General features: G+C 37.8%; 1 pseudogene; it reads left to right on the top strand.

Moving 5' to 3' along the window:
- The window catches only part of LOC143669628 (large ribosomal subunit protein eL8 pseudogene), a 32484-nt pseudogene extending 16659 nt beyond the window's left edge, over positions 1-15825 (top strand).
- Positions 15826-18685: the final 2860 nt, after the last annotated feature.

Genomic DNA, 18685 nt, shown 5'->3' with positions numbered 1-18685 from the left:
TATGGTATATGAGTCTATTTCCCTTTTCAGTGTTTGCAGTGTATTCCTCACGTATTTTGGGGCATTCTGGTTCGGTGCGTAAATATTTGTGATTGTTATGTCTTCTTGTTGAATTGTTCCTTTTATTAGTATATAGTGTCCTTCTTTGTCTCTTTTAACTGTTTTACATTTGAAGTCTAATTTGTTGGATATTAGTATAGCCACTCCTGCTCTTTTCTGGTTGTTATTTGCATGAAATATCTTTTCCCAACCTTTCACTTTCAACCTATGTTTATCTTTGGGTCTAAGATGTGTTTCCTGTAGACAGCATATAGAAGGATCCTGTTTTTTAATCCATTCTGCCAATCTATGTCTTTTGATTGGGGAATTCAGTCCATTGACATTTAGTGTTATTACTGTTTGGATAATATTTTCCTCTAACATTTTGCCTTTTGTATTATATATATCATATCTGATTTTCCTTCTTTCTACACTCTTCTCCATACCTCTCTGTTCTGTCTTTTTGTATCTGACTCTAGTGCTCCCTTTAGTATTTCTTGCAGAGCTGGTCTCTTGGTCACAAATTCTCTCAGTGACTTTTGTCTGAGAATGTTTTAATTTCTCCCTCATTTTTGAAGGATAATTTTGCTGGATATAGGAGTCTTGGTTGGCAGTTTTTCTCTTTTAATAATTTAAATATATCATCCCATTGTCTTCTAGCTTCCATGGTTTCTGCTGAGAAATCTACACATAGTCTAATTGGGTTTCCCTTGTATGTGATGGATTGTTTTTCTCTTGCTGCTTTCAAGATCCTCTCTTTCTCTTTGACCTCTGACATTCTAACTAGTAAGTGTCTTGGAGAACGCCTATTTGGGTCTAATCTCTTTGGGGTGCACTGCACTTCTTGGATCTGTAATTTTAGGTCTTTCATAAGAGTTGGGAAATTTTCAGTGATAATTTCTTCCATTAGTTTTTCTCCTCCTTTTCCCTTCTCTTCTCCTTCTGGGACACCCACAACACGTATATTTGTGCGGTTCATATTGTCCTTGAGTTCCCTCATACCCTGTTCAAATTTTTCCATTCTTTTCCCGATAGTTTCTGTTTCTTTTTGGAATTCAGATGTTCCATCCTCCAAATCACTAATTCTATCTTCTGTCTCTTTAAATCTATCATTGTAGGTATCCATTGTTTTTTCCATCTTTTCTACTTTATCCTTCACTTCCATAAGTTCTGTGATTTGTTTTTTCAGTTTTTCTATTTCTTCTTTATGTTCAGCCCATGTCTTCTTCATGTCCTCCCTCAATTTATCGATTTCCTTTTTGAAGAGGTTTTCCATTTCTGTTCGTATATTCAGCATTAGTTGTCTCAGCTCTTGTATCTCATTTGAACTATTGGTTTGTTCCTTTGACTGGGGCATATTCTCAATCTTCTGAGCGAGGACCGTTATCTTCTGCTGCTGGCGTCTGGGCATTTAGTCCGATTTCCCTGGGTGTCGGACCCAACAAGGTTGTAAGATTTTTCTGTGAAATCTCTGGGTTCTGTTTTTCTTATCCTGCCCAGTAGGTGGTGCTTGTGGCACACGTTTGTCTCGCGTGTTTGGAAGGGATCCCCCCTGTCACCGATCTCCGCGGCCTGGGGATTTCCGATCCAATTCTCTCCGTTGGTTCGGGGGGCCACACGTGGTGGGGGCGTCAGCCGCCGCGGCTTGAGGGGACCCTGTGGCTGGTCGCCGGCCACAGTGGGCCCGGGGAATTCACCACCGGACCAGGAAGTCGCCCAAGGGGGAGGGGCGTCGGTCACTGGCCGCCGCGGCCTGTGGAATTCCCCACCGGACCAGAAAGCCGCTCGTGGGGGAGGGCCACTGCGGCTTGGGTAGCCCTCTGATCCGAGACTCGTAGCCGGACCAGGAAGCCGCCCGCAAAAGATGGGTGCCGGCCGCCTCGGCTTGGGAAACTTGCCTCTCTGAGACTCTCAGCCGTCCCGGGAAGGAGGGAGGGAGGAGCTCCGGCCGCCACAGCTGCTGCTGCTCGGGAAATTGCGCGCCGCTCGGGGATCTCACCGCAGCCGAGTCTCGCAGTCAGACTAGCCAGTCCAGACTGGGGTACGCTGTGTATCCATTCCCTGCCGTGGCCCCAGGAGCTGTTCTGCACTGTTTCAGTTCACCTAGTAGTTGCTTTGGAGGAGGAACTAAGATGCACGTACCTTACTCAGCACATCTTTATACAGCATGGTTTATTAAATATTTTAAGGCCATTATTGAGATCAGAAGAAGAGATTCTTTTCAAAAAACATGACTGCTCGTTGACAATGTGCCTGGTCACCCAAGAATGCTGATAGAGATGTAATGAGATTAATGTTTTATTCATGTACGCTAACACAACATCCGTTCTGTAGTTAATGGATCAAGGAATCATTTTGACTTACAAGTTTTGGTGGTTAAGAAATACTTAACTGTATAAGGGTACAGTTATCATAGAGGGATTGTTCTGATGGATCTGGGAAAAATAAATTGCAAACCTTCTGGAAAGGATTCATCATTGTAGATGCTATTAAGAACATCTGTGGTAAAATCAAGACAACTTTCTGGGAAGATGGCAGAATAGGATGGGTTGAGTTCAACCCTGCTCCAAAGAACAGCTAGAGAGGGGACAAAAAGACTGGAGAGTGATTCCAGGGTGTAAGTGACCTGGGAGGGTCTTCTACAACACATAGGGAAGACTGGGTTGAAAAAGCAGAAGAATTGAGATGCAGAGAACCGGAGACTGGCCAGCTAGTGCAAACAGCCTAGCATGTCCATTTCCAGATGGAGGCTCAGAGTCATCAGGAATGCATAGACAGGGAGACAGCGACAAGGACAACTTCAATGTTGTCTTATTTTAAGAAATTGCCACAGTCACCCCAATATTTAAAAACCACCATCCTGATCAGTCAGCAGTTATCAACATCAAGGGAAGTCCCTCCACAGGCAAAAAGATTACAATTTGCTGAAGGCTCAGATGATGGTTAGCATTTTTTATCAATAAAGGTATGGACTTTTTGTAGACATAATGCTAGTGCATACTTATTAGACTACAATTTAGTATGAAAATAACTTTTATATGCACTGGGACACCAAAAAGTTCATGTGACTTGCTTTATTGCAATATTCACTTTATTACGCTGGTGTGGAATTGATCATGCAATATCTCCAAGGTACAACTATAGTCACAGGCGCAGATGTGATTAGTTAAAAATGTGCATTTCTCAGTTTCCTTGTTAGATAGTTATGGCCATTGAGATATAAGGAGAAGTTTGGGGTGATGATTCCAGGTATTATTATTTTTAATGTATTTTTATTGAGATATCATCACACACCATCCAAAGTGTACAATCAGTGGTTCACAATATCATCACATAGTTGTGCAATCATCACCATGATCATTTTTGAACATTTGCATTATTCCAGAAAAAGAAATAAGAAGAAGAAAGAAAAACTCCATACATCCCATACCCTCTACCTCTACCTCTTATTGACCACTAGTATTGCAATCTACCCAATTTTAAGACTTACGATAGAGGTAGATTAACTACTACAGTATAGTATTGAACATAGCCAATGGAACAAAACACAAGTAGATCCATACAAACACGGGCAACTGCCTTTTTTGCTTTTTATTTTTTGCAATATAGTTATACAATCATTATCAAAAATCATGTCTATTGGATTACAATTTGACAACCTCAGGTATTTCCTTCTGGCTACTCCAAAACACAAGACTCTAAAAAGAAACATCTATATAATGAGTCAGCAGTCAGAGTCATTTGTCAAGTCCTAATTTCTCAGTTATACCTCCTTTATCTCATTTGATCATACTCTCAATCTTCAGGGATATCTGGACAATGACCATTTTAACTTTTTCATGCAGGAAAGGGGTGTTGACCTTCTGGGGTAGAGGAATGAACCTGGTTATTATTTTGGAGAGACTGGTACATCTTGATTTCAGGACCTATCTGGCCTAGGATCATTCTGGGGGCCTTAAGTTTCTGAAAAAATAAACATATTAAGAAAAAATCTTATGGAGATTTAGATACAGCCCAAAGCACTTCCAGGGCTTTCAGGAATACTGTTTTTTGGGACATGGCATACTGTACTAGTTTGAAATATCTAGCTAAATCTTGCATAAGAAATAACCTCCCAAATGACTTCTCAACTCTATTTGAGATCTCTTAACCACTGAAACATTGTTTTGTTCCATTTCATTTCCCCCTTTTGGTTATTCTCAATCCCATGATGCCAGGACCAGGCTAATCCCTAGTAGTTATGTTTCACATTGCCAGGGAGATTTACACCCCCGGGAGTCAAGTCCCATGAGGGTAGTGAGTTTATTTGCAGAGGTGGCTTACAGAGAGAGGTCACATCTAAGCAACAAAAGGCACTCTTTGGGGGGTGACTCTTAGGCATAATTACATGCAGATCAGCTTCACCATTATAGAAATAATTTTCATAAGGGCAAGTCTCATGATCGAGTACTTGGTTTACTAAATCGGGTGTCCCTAATGCTTGAGGGAATACCAGTGGCATTGGCTTGAATCTGTTACATACCCAAGAAAAGACTATGCTCTTTTAATCCATTCTTGTGTGGGAAGACTTATTGTGGGTAACACGTTTTGGTTAGGTTATTTCAATTGAGATGTGACCCAGCCCATGCAATGGAGTCTTAATCCTCCACTGGAGTCCTTTGTGAAGAGAATCAAAGATAGTAAAAGCCAAGAGATCTTAGAGAGAAATTCCCAGAGACATTTGGAGACAGCCATTGAAACCAGAACCAGGAGAGAAGGACCAGCAGATGTTGCCACGTGCTTTCTCATGTGACAGAGGAACCCCTGATGCCAATAGCCTTTCCTCAGAGGTGGCATCTTCCTCTTGATGCCTTAATTTGAACATTTTCAAATTAGAGCCTTAGAACTGCAAATTTGTAACCTAATAAATCCCTACTGAGAAAACCAACCCATTTCTGGTATATTACATTCTGGCAGCTTTAGCAAGCTGAGAATTCCCCAAGTGAGGAAGTTTAATAGTTCTACCTTTTTCTCCAGTCCTTCAAGGTGACTTTGCAAACGTTTTTTTTTCTGTTCAATATACTCTGGAATTTATCCACATATTACATTAATCTGCACAGAATAATAAGATCGCATTCCCTCTTCTAAGTTCCATGTAATCATGTTTTTAAATAAACTGACCAGACAGGTTAAATTAGATAGTCTGCTATAGAAAATTTAAATTTTGGACCACATAACCATCACTTCCTTTAGTCTTCCATAGAGGTTGAGGTTTTAAAATGTAGATAATATCATCCTTTACCCCTTATTCTGATTTACCTTAGTCCTAACCAGGTCCATTTCATTCATATGTCTAATTGGAGTCTGATCACTTTTTCAGCTTCTTTAACAGTTATTGTATGGAACAATGTTGATTTTTGGACTGAAGAACTCTAATTCTGAGTCTCAGGTGTCCCACAGATACCAAATGTTCCAGGGAACTACCAGATTATATACAGAGAACAGCATCTCAGAATATAGAAATACAGTTAAAATTCAGGAATAGATAGGATTACTGAAAGAGGCCACAATCTAGGAAACTTCATAATGAGCCAATTGGAACATTTGCATTCCTTAATCATCTATTTCCTAATCTTCCCACTTTCTATCCCCTGATAGCACATGCACTCAAATTCAATTCTCAGAGTTTGCTCATTGTAGTTAATTTATAAAAGTGAGACAATAGATTATTTGTACATTTTTTTTCTGGTTCTGCATAATGTCCCCAAGGTTCATTCTCCTTGTTGCATGCTACATGACTTCATTCCTTCCTGCAGTTGCTCACTATTCTGTCATATATATACACCACATTTCACCCTTCTGCTCATCAGTCAAAGTACCCTTCAGCCACCTCTATCCATTGCAAATCATGAATAATGCTACCATAAATACTACTGTACAAATGACCATTTCATATTTTCAGGGCATTATTTAAAGGGGCTGATTCAGCTAGGAGGGGATTTTTTTTTTTTGCCTTTACCTTCTTTCTCCTTTCCCTGCTGGCATATTAGTGAGATTCAAAAGCCATATTTTTAATTTGAGGTGACCTTAAGAAAATAAGGTGTATATCAAGGTCCTAATGACCAAGGAATCTCTGAATCTGCTAGATTCTTGTAAATGAAGGGAAAAGGGAAGGTTTTTTTTTTTTTTTGCATTGTCAAAATCTGGGGGCTTTCCAGTTTATTTAATGAAACAATTCAATTGATAACTTCTATCAGTGTCATATCTTATGTTTCAAGAAAGAGCTCTATGAGGTTCTCAATCTTTATGTTTCTCTCTTCTGGTTTTGCTTCCATGAAATGTCTAGTTTCAGTTTTGCATTTTAAGTGATTTATCTTTAAGCCTGACTGTCAGTTATGATAATGTTCCTCAAACTATCTGGGGTGAAGAACTAGTTCATTTTTAACTTCCGATTTGTTGTACACTTATTTCATTAAAGTACATAATCATGTGCTTGGATTTTATGTCAAGGACAAATTGCTATAAAAGGTCTATATATATGTAATCTCAATTTACACTTAATAGCTATCCTTACCCTATCTCAGACCAGCTCTTCTTTGTGCACACATTTTGACTAGCACTGCCCTAAAGGAGTTATCTATAACTCTGTATCTACACCTATATCTATGCCTACAATCATATATCTGTATATCTATTTTCATTTTATCATTAACACAACTTCATGTCAAGTTTAAAAACAGGCATAGAACTGCAATTTTCTCTGCATTTGGAAGGAAGAAAAAAACCAGAAGCACATCCTTCTACTTTTAGACAGAAGTTTTTTCATTTTCAGTCTTTCTTCTTAACGGAAAAAAAAGGATAGTGAAATCATTCTGATATATTTTTCCTTTAACTCGTATGCAATACTTGAATTTCAAATAGACTCTTTTGTTTTTCAGATGTGATATTACTAGAACTATTTTTCTTGCCCTTGAAGTAGAAAAATGTATCTGGCTATATCTAGGTATTTATTCATTTAATTATATTTTTGTTGGTAATTAGTGGGCAGGCTCATGGATTTGTTCAGCTGGAAATAACTCTCTTCTTCAACAAATACTTCTATTCAGCTTTGTTGTGCTTGCTTTCCTGCTGATAACAGTTTGGATCTTCATCTTCTTCTTTATTATTTTCACCCTTTTTCACGATTCTTTGACTCTAAGAATGGTCCTCGATTTCATTGTTTTTGTTTTTCCAGTAGCAGTCATCCTCTTTACCGTAGAGCTTCTAACAACAACATATCCTTTCATTTCTTTTCATTATTCCCTATTAAATCTAACTCCTTTATGATCTCTGCTGGCTTCTTGGTCAACTCTTTCTAAAGTCTTTTGCCCAAACATCTCTTATCTCACAACATAAGAATCTTTGTTTCGTGAAATGAATTGAGAAAATGGAGCAGATTATTTAAAAATCTGTTTGTTATTCTTTTTTAAAGCCTTCTCTTTAAATTTTCAACAAAGGTTTTCTTATTTTATAATGACAAATCTTATCTGATTGCTCATTTGCTTTAGTTATGTATTTGTTTATGGAAATATTTTTGCATCCTTCATCTGGAAGTTAGTTGAGACCTGAGGTTTGTGTTTCAACAGGGTGGCTAAACTTTCAACATTTCTCCTTACTCTCTTCTTGTTTTCTATTGGAACCCTTCTTTATAATACCTGGGGAACTAAGTTGCTGCATTCAGCCCCAAGACTGATTTTGAGAGTCTACCAGACATGTGTTTTCTGAATGTGCTAACCTGAGAAAGTTTCTCTAATCCTTGCCACCTGCTTGACAATATGTGCAAAGGGGAGTATGTCTTTTTTATTTACAACAGCCTGTTGTTTTCTACTTATCAGAAAGACATCATTCTGAAGGCTGTGCATTGTCAGTGTCCACTGGAATTTCAGATGAAAGAAATGGCCAGGGACTGACTCATTGTGGTCAGTGACAGACCTGGCTCTGAAGAAGGGAGGAGGTGAGAGGTTTGCAGCATCCTTCTACCTTTCTAATTTCTCACTGTGTCTCAGGACATCCAAACACATAGCTTTTCATCTTTTCTGTATTTTAATAGGATTTCAGCAAGAAGTGAGGTACCACTAACTAAACCTCCACTTTATGATGAGATATATTGCTTGTGCTTCCTTATTGCTTTGTTTAGCCTAGTGATTTAAGGAAAAAAGAGAAAGAGAATAAGAGAGAGAGAGAGAGTGAAAAGGAGGGGTGGGGAGAAAGAGGAGGACAGTAAGGGAAGAAGGGAGGGAGAGAGAAAGAAATTAACTTTAATTCAATTTGTTAAAGCCATAAGAGTTCCTCCACAGTACTTGAGTTGAATATGTTCACGCAAATATATTCATATGTTACATAAACATAATGGTCCCTACTACTAAAACATTTTATCATTAAATCAAATCACTACTTGATATTTTCTTTTCTATCATCAGTATTTTTTCCCAGTAGTTTCAGAACTACCATTTTGGGGGTGCATAGGCAAGTGTTTCCTGAAAAACAAGCAAAGCTAGAATAAAACTTCACTTTCATTTATTTATAATATGGGTTTGCAATACATTTCAATGTTTCCTGTTACAAGATGCAATCTCATAAAACCTTCAAAAGACATGGAGACTAAATCCACCCTGAAGGAAACTCTGATTCTGAGTTGATTCCATCAATTCTAGAAACATTATGTGTGTTTAATTAAATTTACTGAAAAAGGGCTCTGGGAAGTTTCCCCTGATTGCTTTTTAACATCTTCTTCAGAGTCTTAGTGTTAATAATTTTGATTGTTTGGTCTAAAACTCTTCAGTTGTACAGAGCCAGTCTTCTTATATACAATTTTCTATGTGAGTTTAAACTCACTAGGGAATCTTTTTCTCCTCAAATTTCCTAATACATTCACTGCATAGTTTTAGGATACACATAAAATTTTACCAAAAGCACTCTTCTGCATTGAGCTTTCATGGGATTTATTTCTTTCACTTGCAGAATTCTTTACCTTTTCTATCACTTTACTTATTTTATTGGTATTATCTGAGGTCAAGTTTATAAAGTATCCTTCAACAAGAAAGTGCTGTGGAAATTGAATCAATAAATAAACGTGCATTCAGCAACATTTTTCTCCCAGGCTTTATGTGCATTTATTATTATTCATAATTTAACATTTATTGAGCACTAAGAAGCGTGCTCTTAGTTTGGGACAGAGCAGAGATGCTATCTCTGCCCAGCAGACTGATGCCTCATAGAGAATTTGATTTTTAAAACATCTCAAAATTTAACCCTCCCCATTAGACAAATCAAAGGAGAAAATAAACCATAAAGATTGAACAAACTTTGTGCTAAGATTTATTTTTGCCTATAAAACCCTGACTAATAATATCTGCATGGAAATTAGAATCTTGCTAAAACATGACTGACATGTAAGAGTATTAACTAAAATAGATGACTTTAATATCTGCAGGATAATATTACAGGCTTGAATGCTAAGTAAATTCAGTTAAACCTGGATTGGACAAAAGAGTTCTCTGACCCAGATTCAGGTCATCTGTACTACAAAGAATTCCAGGTAATTTTGACCTGCGTCACTGTTACTGCAAACATTTGGGCTCAGCTTCAAATGGGCTTTGGAATCCGTTTTAGTTGAGAAGTTTAGTAGCTTCTCTAGATTATTCTGAGTAAGGCCAAACCCTGAAGGTAGTTCCACAGTCTACGTGTTCTCAATGGGCTTTTTTGAATTATGAGTAACTCGAACCACTAGGGAAACCTGCAAGAAAAGCCCATTATCTAAAAGCAAACTTGACTTCTCTGCCCTCCAGATTTTATTAGAGTGCATCCTAGAACTGTACTCCTGTTTCAAACAAATAAGAAATTTGAATGTGAGAATAAAGTACCAGGCTGATGGTACTCTACCATTTTCTTCTGTCAGACCAACTTTTTAAAGACTCTGAGGAATTGATCTGCTGTTTGCACATTGGATACAAAAAAAATACAATAATATAAAAATAGAGATTTTGAAACTTCAAAGAAATCATAATTGTACCCAATCAGATTAATCACCCTTCTCAAAGTTACATATGTACTGATAGAGAAGGATAAATACCCAATTTCCTAAAAATTTAAACTTAGTCTTCTAATATTCCAGGACTTGGAATATCCAGCTCAATTTTGCAAGCATGGCCTTTTTCTGTGGAAGAGCTCACTGAATACTGGTGAACTAGAACATAAATAAATAAATAGAGTCTATAAACCTAAAAGATGAACAGCAGTGCATCAGCCAGAAGCAATGGTATTGCTTTGGATGCCTTTAGCTGCAAGTGATAGAAATGCCTTATTCAAATAGGTTTAAGGCATTAGAAAATGTATTATTTAAAAAGTCTGCAGATAGGCAAGACTGCAAGTACAGTACATCAGGATTCTGGCTCTCCTGATTGTCATGATTCACTTAGATTCGCCTACTTTCATTGCTTAGCTTCAACCCCAGGTTGATGGAAATTCAACTGCAGCAGTTCCGGCTGTACATACAGATGTCCCAATGTTCTGAAAACAATAGGGGTCAACTCTTCTTCGTGCCTCTTACTAGTAACAAGAAATGTTCTGAGGTCTGAGGCACTCCTTAACAGCAAAATTGTCCTTGCTCCTCATGAACCAAAGCTAGAATCATTTGACATTCCTCAGATCATTCACTTGTAAAAGAAAATGAGATTTCATTTGGCATGGATAGATGAGGCTAACTGAATCAACATGACCACTGCAGGATGATTTTTTTGCAGGGTAAGGGCATATGAAGGAAAAGAATTTTAAATGGAACTTTTTAAACTTGATATGCTAGTAAAATCTTTGCGTTTTAAAATTAATATGCTATAGCTCCTTAATGGCTGTCCTTTACTTCTTGTTTTGGTCCTTATAAACAAATTCCTCTTGGATACTAGTTTCTTTCCATTTGTTTCCTGATAAAGTCCTTATTAATACTCTCACATCCCTCTGTGTAGGGGGTAAAGGAGAAGAGAGATAAAAATAAAAATGGTGATAGCCAGCAAAAAAGCAAAACAAAAAAACATAAGGGTAGAAATGGCTTCTGACCATGGGGTCCAGGAAGTCTGAAGTTTGCAGGGTAGCCACAGGCTGGAAACGCTGATAAAGGTAATATTGAAGTATTTACTCTGAATTTCCTAGGGAAAGCTGGCTGACTGGAAATTCCAGCAAGTGTTCACTGAAGCTGAGGTAGATATTCTTCTGACCTCTGAAACCCTCACTACTGGCTTTTAAGACCTCTGACTGATTGAATTAGGATATTTTCCACAATGCTGAAAGCTATCTCCTTTGTTGATAGTAGATGCAATCAATTGATTACAGATTCACATCTCATCTATGAAATGCCTCCACAGTAAAAAGTAGGCCAGTGTTTGACCAAGTCCAACTGGGCTCCACAACCCACCAAGGTAACATAAAATTAACCTTCACAATGACATCTCTTTATATGTCTTTGGATTAAGAGTTCTTGTCTAGTATTTTAGATACCACCAAAATTTTAGTAAGCAAGAAAGAGATTTTGCATTTTAACCACAATCTAAAAATAATTTCCCTCTAGAGTACATGAGAGATTTAACAAGTATGAGTCCTATCTATGTTGAAGGAAAATAAAAGGATAAAAGTATGGGACAATTGTAGGTCTTCAGAAAATTAGAGTTGTATTAGAATGATTATTTCAAAACAAAATTTTGAAGCATTTGCCATCTAATGTCCATCTATCCAAGGAGGTGTCTTTGAAATTAAATTCACTCCCCAGTAGAAGGAAGTGAAGGAAATAAATTCACACAAACTTTTTTAAACTATGACTTTTTATACAGGGTGTTCTGATCACCTTCTATTCGCCTCTATTGATGAGGGGGAAAGCCATTGCTCTTAATACTAGGAGACAGTAAAAAACAGGACACCTACACTGGACAGATGACATCAAAGAGAAGCTTATATTAATCAAACATATCCCCAGAGGAAGACACAGCATGCCACTCAGGGCCACATGAAGATCTCACCTGGGAATAGAGTCAACAAGTAGGAGCTGTGGGAGGTTACTATGCTTCAGAGTAACGAGAGGTGATGTGACCCTGCTTCCCACAGAAATGTGCATAATTATGTGGGCAGTCATGGAGGTGAAACCTGTGAAGCTGAGGACCAGGTTGTGGTCCAGAAGATAGGGGGACAAGCCTTGTGGGGAGTCAGTCTTGCATCCTGCTGCTTGGTGGTCATATATGGCAAGAGCAGGGGCACACATTGCTAGCACTTGAGGTCTGTCAAGTTAAGATGTCCAAAGAACACATGAAATTTTAGGTCTGACAATACACAGAGTATGGTATGTGTAACTGTAGGTAAGCATGGGCTTTGTTGGATTCCCCATAGTAGACCTGAATGCAACACTTGTCTTCAACCTTGGCAGACCAATAGATAAGACTGGACGTCAGAATCTCAGGAACTGGCACAGCAGTGCTCCAATACCTATTAATAGAATGTAGTTGATACAAGAAATGGCATCTATCTGCCAACCATGTGTTAAGGTAATCCCAAACAAAGACTTCATTCTCATTTGTTCTAGTTTGCTAGCTGCTGGAATGCAAGATACCAGAAACAGAATGGCTTCTAAAAAGGGGAATTTAATAAGTTGCTAGTTTATAGTTCTAAATCCAAGAGAATGTCCCAATTAAAACAAGTCTATAGAAATGTCCAATCTAAGTCATCCAGGAAAAGATACCTTGGTTCAAGAAGGCCAGTGATGTTCAACATTTGTCTCTCAGCTGGAAGCTCACATAGTGAAAATGGTTGCATATGCTAGTTTTCTCTCCAGGCTTTTGCTTCATGAAGCTCCCTGGGAGGCATTTTGCTTCTTCATCTCCAAAAGTCACTGGCTGCTGGACTCTGCTTCATGGTTCTGTGGCGTTCTGAAGCTTTCTCCAAAATACTTCTTCTTTTATAGGATTCCAGTAAACTAATCAAGACACACATGGAATGGGTGGGGACACGTCTCCATCTAATCAAGTTTAATACCCACACTTGATTGAGTGACATCTCCATGGAGATACCTAATCAAGCTTCAAACCTATAATACTAAATAGATATTAGAAGAAACCATTGCTCTCACAAGAATGATAAGGATTCAAACATAGCTTTCAAGGGCATATAATCCTTTCAAGCCAACAGACGTGTACTTCCATTTTACTGTAAAGTTGACAAAGTGTTGTATAAATTCTGGCCAGGATATTGTTGTTATAATCACATTGATGGTTGCCTGAAACTTTTCTCAAAGCCATCACAATCACAGGAAGTATGCAGCCCCAAACTATTTTATAACTTCCTCATACTTTGAGCACATTGCATGGAAATTTTGTTTGTCCACTGTGTTTAGCTTTTGAATAAGAATAAAGTCTCAAGTGGAGCAACTGGCAAGAAAGGGAAAGACCTTTGGTTAAACAAAGTTTTGACAAATATTCCTTGTCCTTATGAAAGAGGGATAAAGAATCTGTTGAAAATGAAAGGTTACTTTTTTATATCCTTTGTAAATTGTAAACCACTCAAGTCTTTGATAGAGAAAGAGCTACATTTTGATTATCTGTTTTGTCGCTTTTTCTACTTCAGTCCCTTAACTATAAGTAAATGTTTATGTCTTATGAAAAACAAAGAATATGGATTATATAAACAGTGTCAAACCCTCACAGGGAAAGAGTTTTATACTGCCAATTTTTTAAGGCACTACTTATTTGCTGAGAAAATTACATTTGGATGAGTGCAAACTAATGTTGAATAAATAGTTATATCTCCATTTTTTAAAAATATTGACCAGAGAACATGTGCAAAAATTACTTAAAGCTAAAGCCCTATAGCTGCAGTTTCATTGAAAAACAAAATCTCTTGTACTTGTCATGCTTCTCTGAAGGCTAATAACTAGCTTTACTGGAAACACTGTGACACATTTATAGTCCCACTCTGAAATGTGGTCACTGAAATGTGGATGAGAGAGTCACAAACCAGCACCCTCCGGCACAGCGCAACACAAGCTTCGACTCTCAATTACTCAGTTTGCAGAAGATTTGGGCTCCCTGTTTCTGTTTCTCTAAGGTTTTATAAGAGAACCAGAACCCCCAGAGGGAAGTCTGGTTTTTTATAGTGGCTACTCCAATACAGGGTTTGGTGAAGTAGTAGTTTACAAGTCTGGTACAAATGAGATTTCTGATTATTTGTGGATTTCAGTGAGCCAATCACCTTGTCCTGCAATCATAGGAGACGGCTGTGCACTGTTCATGGTATTTGTTGCATATTTTAAATATAATTTATAATGTACAAAGCCACAGCCATCTGTCATGCTTATGTAATTTGAATTTTTATGACTGATCCTTTATAAAATGCGTGCAGTGATTTTAAAAAGCTGAAAATGGGCGTCATACCTTATCAAGGATGGAATGAGTCAAACCCTTTCTCCAAATTCTAAAGGTCCAGAACACACACTGTTTACCTCGGGGTCATTTATAATCTTAGTTAAAATTAGTTTTCCCCTCTAAGCTTCTATCATAGTCTGCCTCAGAACTGTATTAAATTAACCCCCCACTTGGGAAATCTTTCAGCATCAGTTTTTTTTTTTTAATCTAATGATAACCTAAATGTACATTTTTTGTGTCTACACAATTTATATTTTAGTGGGACCTTTTTGCAACAATTTTTGATCCATTTTGGCCATGTATTTGTTCTTAGCTAATTCTTATTAGTATTACAATTCAGTCCAATAAAAGCAGTTTCATCAGAAATTGGCAATGAGTTTCAACCAAATTTATTACCATCAGCTTTTTTTCTGCTGACACTATGATAGCAGCAGGATTGTCAAGCTCAGAATGAATTAGCTATATATATATATATGAATGACTCTAGGATATTTTTTATATGATTTAAAGCAGAATTTCCAAAGACAGCAGTTAAAACTTAATTAAGGAGTGAATCTGCATTCTCCCAGACTGGCACATAGGCAGTTGGGCCCAAAGGAAAGAAGGTAACGGGGGAAAAGGTCACCTCGGCTCCTGCTGTCATGAAGAAGCAGGAGGCTAAGAAGGTGGTAAACCCCTGTTCGAGAAAAGTCCCAAGAATTTTGTCATTGGACAGGACATCCAGCCCAAAAGGAATCTCACCCACTTTGTCAAATGGCCTCACTCCATTGTCTGCAGTGGCAAAGTGGCTGAAAGTGCCCCATCAACCATTCACCCAGGCCTTGGACCCCCCGCCCCCAAACAGCAACTCAACTTTTTAAGCTGGCCTACAAGTACAGACCAGAGACAAGGCAAGAGAAGAAGCAGAAGCTGTTGGCCCAGGCTGAGAAGAAAGCTGCTGGTAAAGGGGATGTCCCAACTAAGGGGCTGCCTGTGTTTTGAGCAGGGATGAACACTGCCTGCACATTGGTGGAAAACAAGAAGGCGCAGCTGGTGGTGATTGCACATGACACAGACCCCATGGAGCTGGTCGTCTTCCTGCTCTCCTTGTGTCACAAAATCAGGGTCCTCTATGACATCATCAAGAGAAAAGGCCAGGCTAAGACACCTGGTCCACAGAAAGACCTGCAGCTCTGCAGCCTTCACACAGGTCAACTCAGAAGAGAAAGGCGTACTAGCTAAGTTGGTGGAAGCTATGAGGACCAGTTACAATGACAGGTATGATGGTTTCCACCATCAATGGGGAGGCAAAATCCTCGGTTCAAAATCTGTGACTCATGTCACCAAGCTATAGAAGGCAAAAGTTAAAAGACTTGCCACTAAACTGGATTAAATGTACACAATTGACTTTTCTGTAACACAAAAATAAAAGTTCTCCTTCAAAAAAAAAAAAGCTTGAAAGTAAAAGTCCTATGGTTTGCTTTTAAGAATGAGCAGGTTTTGCTAAATTTAATGATCAGCAAGTATGATCTGCTTAACTATTTCTTTCTACTATAACAGTGTATTTCAAAGATCACATATTCATTCATTAATTTAAAAATAATAATGAAGCACCTACTGTATGCTAGTTACAATTTACATCAGAGATCAAAATGGATAAAATTTGGGGTATTCATGGAGCATTATCATAGAGGTAAAGACAAAATAAGTATATGAAAATATATAACATATTAGATAGTGATAAGCACTGAAAATTGAAATAGAGTGGGGAAGTTGATTGTGTTGTGAGGAGGTGAAGAGTTGCAAAGGCTAGCCAGAGAAAGCCTCACTTTTGAAAAGTTTACTTCTGAAGGAAGCTTTGGAGAGAGCAATGGGTATACCTGGGGAAAAGTATTCCAGGAAAAGGAAATAGCAAGTTCAAAAGCCTAGAGATGGTTGCACATCTCACATTGGTCAATGTGTCTGTAGCAGAAGGAGCGAGGAGAGATGTTGGAGGTTAGCACCAAGGTTAAGAGGCAATCTCAGGGAAGCCAAAGAGCGTATGCTCACATGGAGTCTTGGAGGCCACAGGAAGGCTTTGGCTTTCATTCTGAAAGATATGAAAGCTCTCTCAATAGTGAAATGATCTTCCATTTTGTATTATCAATCTTGCTGAGAAATCAGTTAGAAAACTATTGCAATAACTAGGGAGAGAAGATAGAAGTTTGGACCAGGGTGGTGGCTTGAGGTGATGAGAAGTGATCTAGTTTTGGACAAAACCTAAAGATAGAATTAACAGAATTTGCTGATAAAGTGGATGCAGGGTATGAGAAAAAGAAAGGAGGCGAGGTTCACACCAACGTTTTTTTTAGCCTGAGCAGTGTAAAGAGGCAGGAGCTGTTAATATAGATGAAGAAGCCTGAGGTGGGGTGAGGAGGGGGGAAAGAAGGCTTTGAACTGGGATGGAGGATGGACAGTCAGTAACTCAGATTAGATTGGGATCTAATAATTTCAAGATGGCAATGCAAAGTGGATATATAATTTGGCAGGTGGACACTTTGAAGTCCAAGGGGGTGTCATTCATTAGGCAATATTTAAGATCATGAAAATTGATCAGATCATGCAGGTAGAAAACAATAAAATAAAAGGAAGGAAGATCTCCCAGAACTACTTTCTAAAGCCCGCAAATGTTGAAAGATTAAGGAGATGAAAAGGAAACAGTAAAAGAGTCCAACTTCAAAGTAGTCAAGAGGTAGAAAGAAAACTAGAGTATTGTGGTATAGCCATTTGTTATAGAGTATAACAAAAACAATACATTTTCTGTAAATGAGAAATGTAAGTTTTTAAATTCATTGGATTAAATATATTTTCTGATATTTCTATTTTCTTATATTTCTTGTATTGCTGAATTGAACTGAGTGCCTACACTGATATTTTAAAATAAATTTTATTATAAACCTAATAATGTTGAGATCTGGAAAGAAACATAGTAAGAAGTGGTTTTCAGTAGTTTTAATATTTGTTCAAACATATTACTGTCAGCCACATTTTTTTGTTGTTGCATCCTCAGGGAAGATGTAAACAAACAGAAAAGCAATAAAATAAGTGATGACAAATGTAAGGAAATGAAGCGCTAAAACTAGGATATCTGGCCCTATTTGATAGAAAACAGAAATACTCGTCGGTCAATTCATTGGAGCCCACCTGAGTTAATTCAGTATTTCTCTTCCTTCTAGCTACACGAGTGATAAAATCAGAATCAATCTGATTTTGTTCAACTGTTTGAGAAACAAAGCACTTGGTAGATAGGTTTGCTCTGGACAGTTAGTTCCAGCTTAGAAATTTTATCCACCTTGACAACTTTTATTCTCAGAAGCATCCCAAATTGGAAAATAAATTATATGCTTATACTTCTTCTAAGGAAATGAGTGTTAATAAGCCATATAAAATTTAAAAATATGTTTGAAATGTCTTACCCAAACAGGGGTAGGGAAATCATTATTCTGAAAGAAAAATTGTGGACTGTAACCCACATTCTAATGAACATGAAATTCTGTCTGAGATTTATTTTTTTCAAGAGTTTTCATATATTTCAATTATTTTTCTTCACAGAGATTGAAACCATGTTATAAAGATTATATGATTAACATGCAAATATTAAATAGTTTTTTAAATCTACAATTCAGGAATATCATATAATATAAACTAATAAGTAAAATACATACACATCTTAGAAATTTATTACCAAATTTTTTTTTTTTTTTTACATGGGCAGGCACCAGGAATCGAACCCAGGTCCTCAGGAATGGCAGGCAAGCACTCTTACCTGCTGAGCCACTGTGGCCCGCCCATTACCAAATTTTAAATATCTTTTGATGCATAAGATCAACTATCCTCCCAACAAAATACAGGTTTAAACGCTTTTTTCAGATGGAAGTGGGTTTTCTCAGGACTAAGTATATTCCTAATTTTTAGGTTAATATATAGGCAGATAGATTTCCTTTAATTAATTTTGCCTCTGACTCCATAGATGATGTTTTCTGGTTACTGCGGCTACAACCACATCACGCCAAGTTGTGCATTAACAGGCTCCAGCCTTCAAAAGGCTGGAGTGCAAAGAAAAAACTCTCCCTCTTGCACATGTGAGAGTTCCACCACCCTCAACAGCATCCTCATAATTACCCCTCCAAAAATGTGTCCGTCTGAATGTGAGAGCCAACCAGCAAACCCACTTAACAACTGTGCCCTTGCCACAAAGTCAGTAAGAGAGAGAA

The sequence above is a fragment of the Tamandua tetradactyla genome, chromosome 26 (assembly GCF_023851605.1).
Source record: "Tamandua tetradactyla isolate mTamTet1 chromosome 26, mTamTet1.pri, whole genome shotgun sequence".
NCBI classification, from domain to species: domain Eukaryota; kingdom Metazoa; phylum Chordata; class Mammalia; order Pilosa; family Myrmecophagidae; genus Tamandua; species Tamandua tetradactyla.
This window is presented reverse-complemented; position numbering and strand designations above follow the sequence as displayed.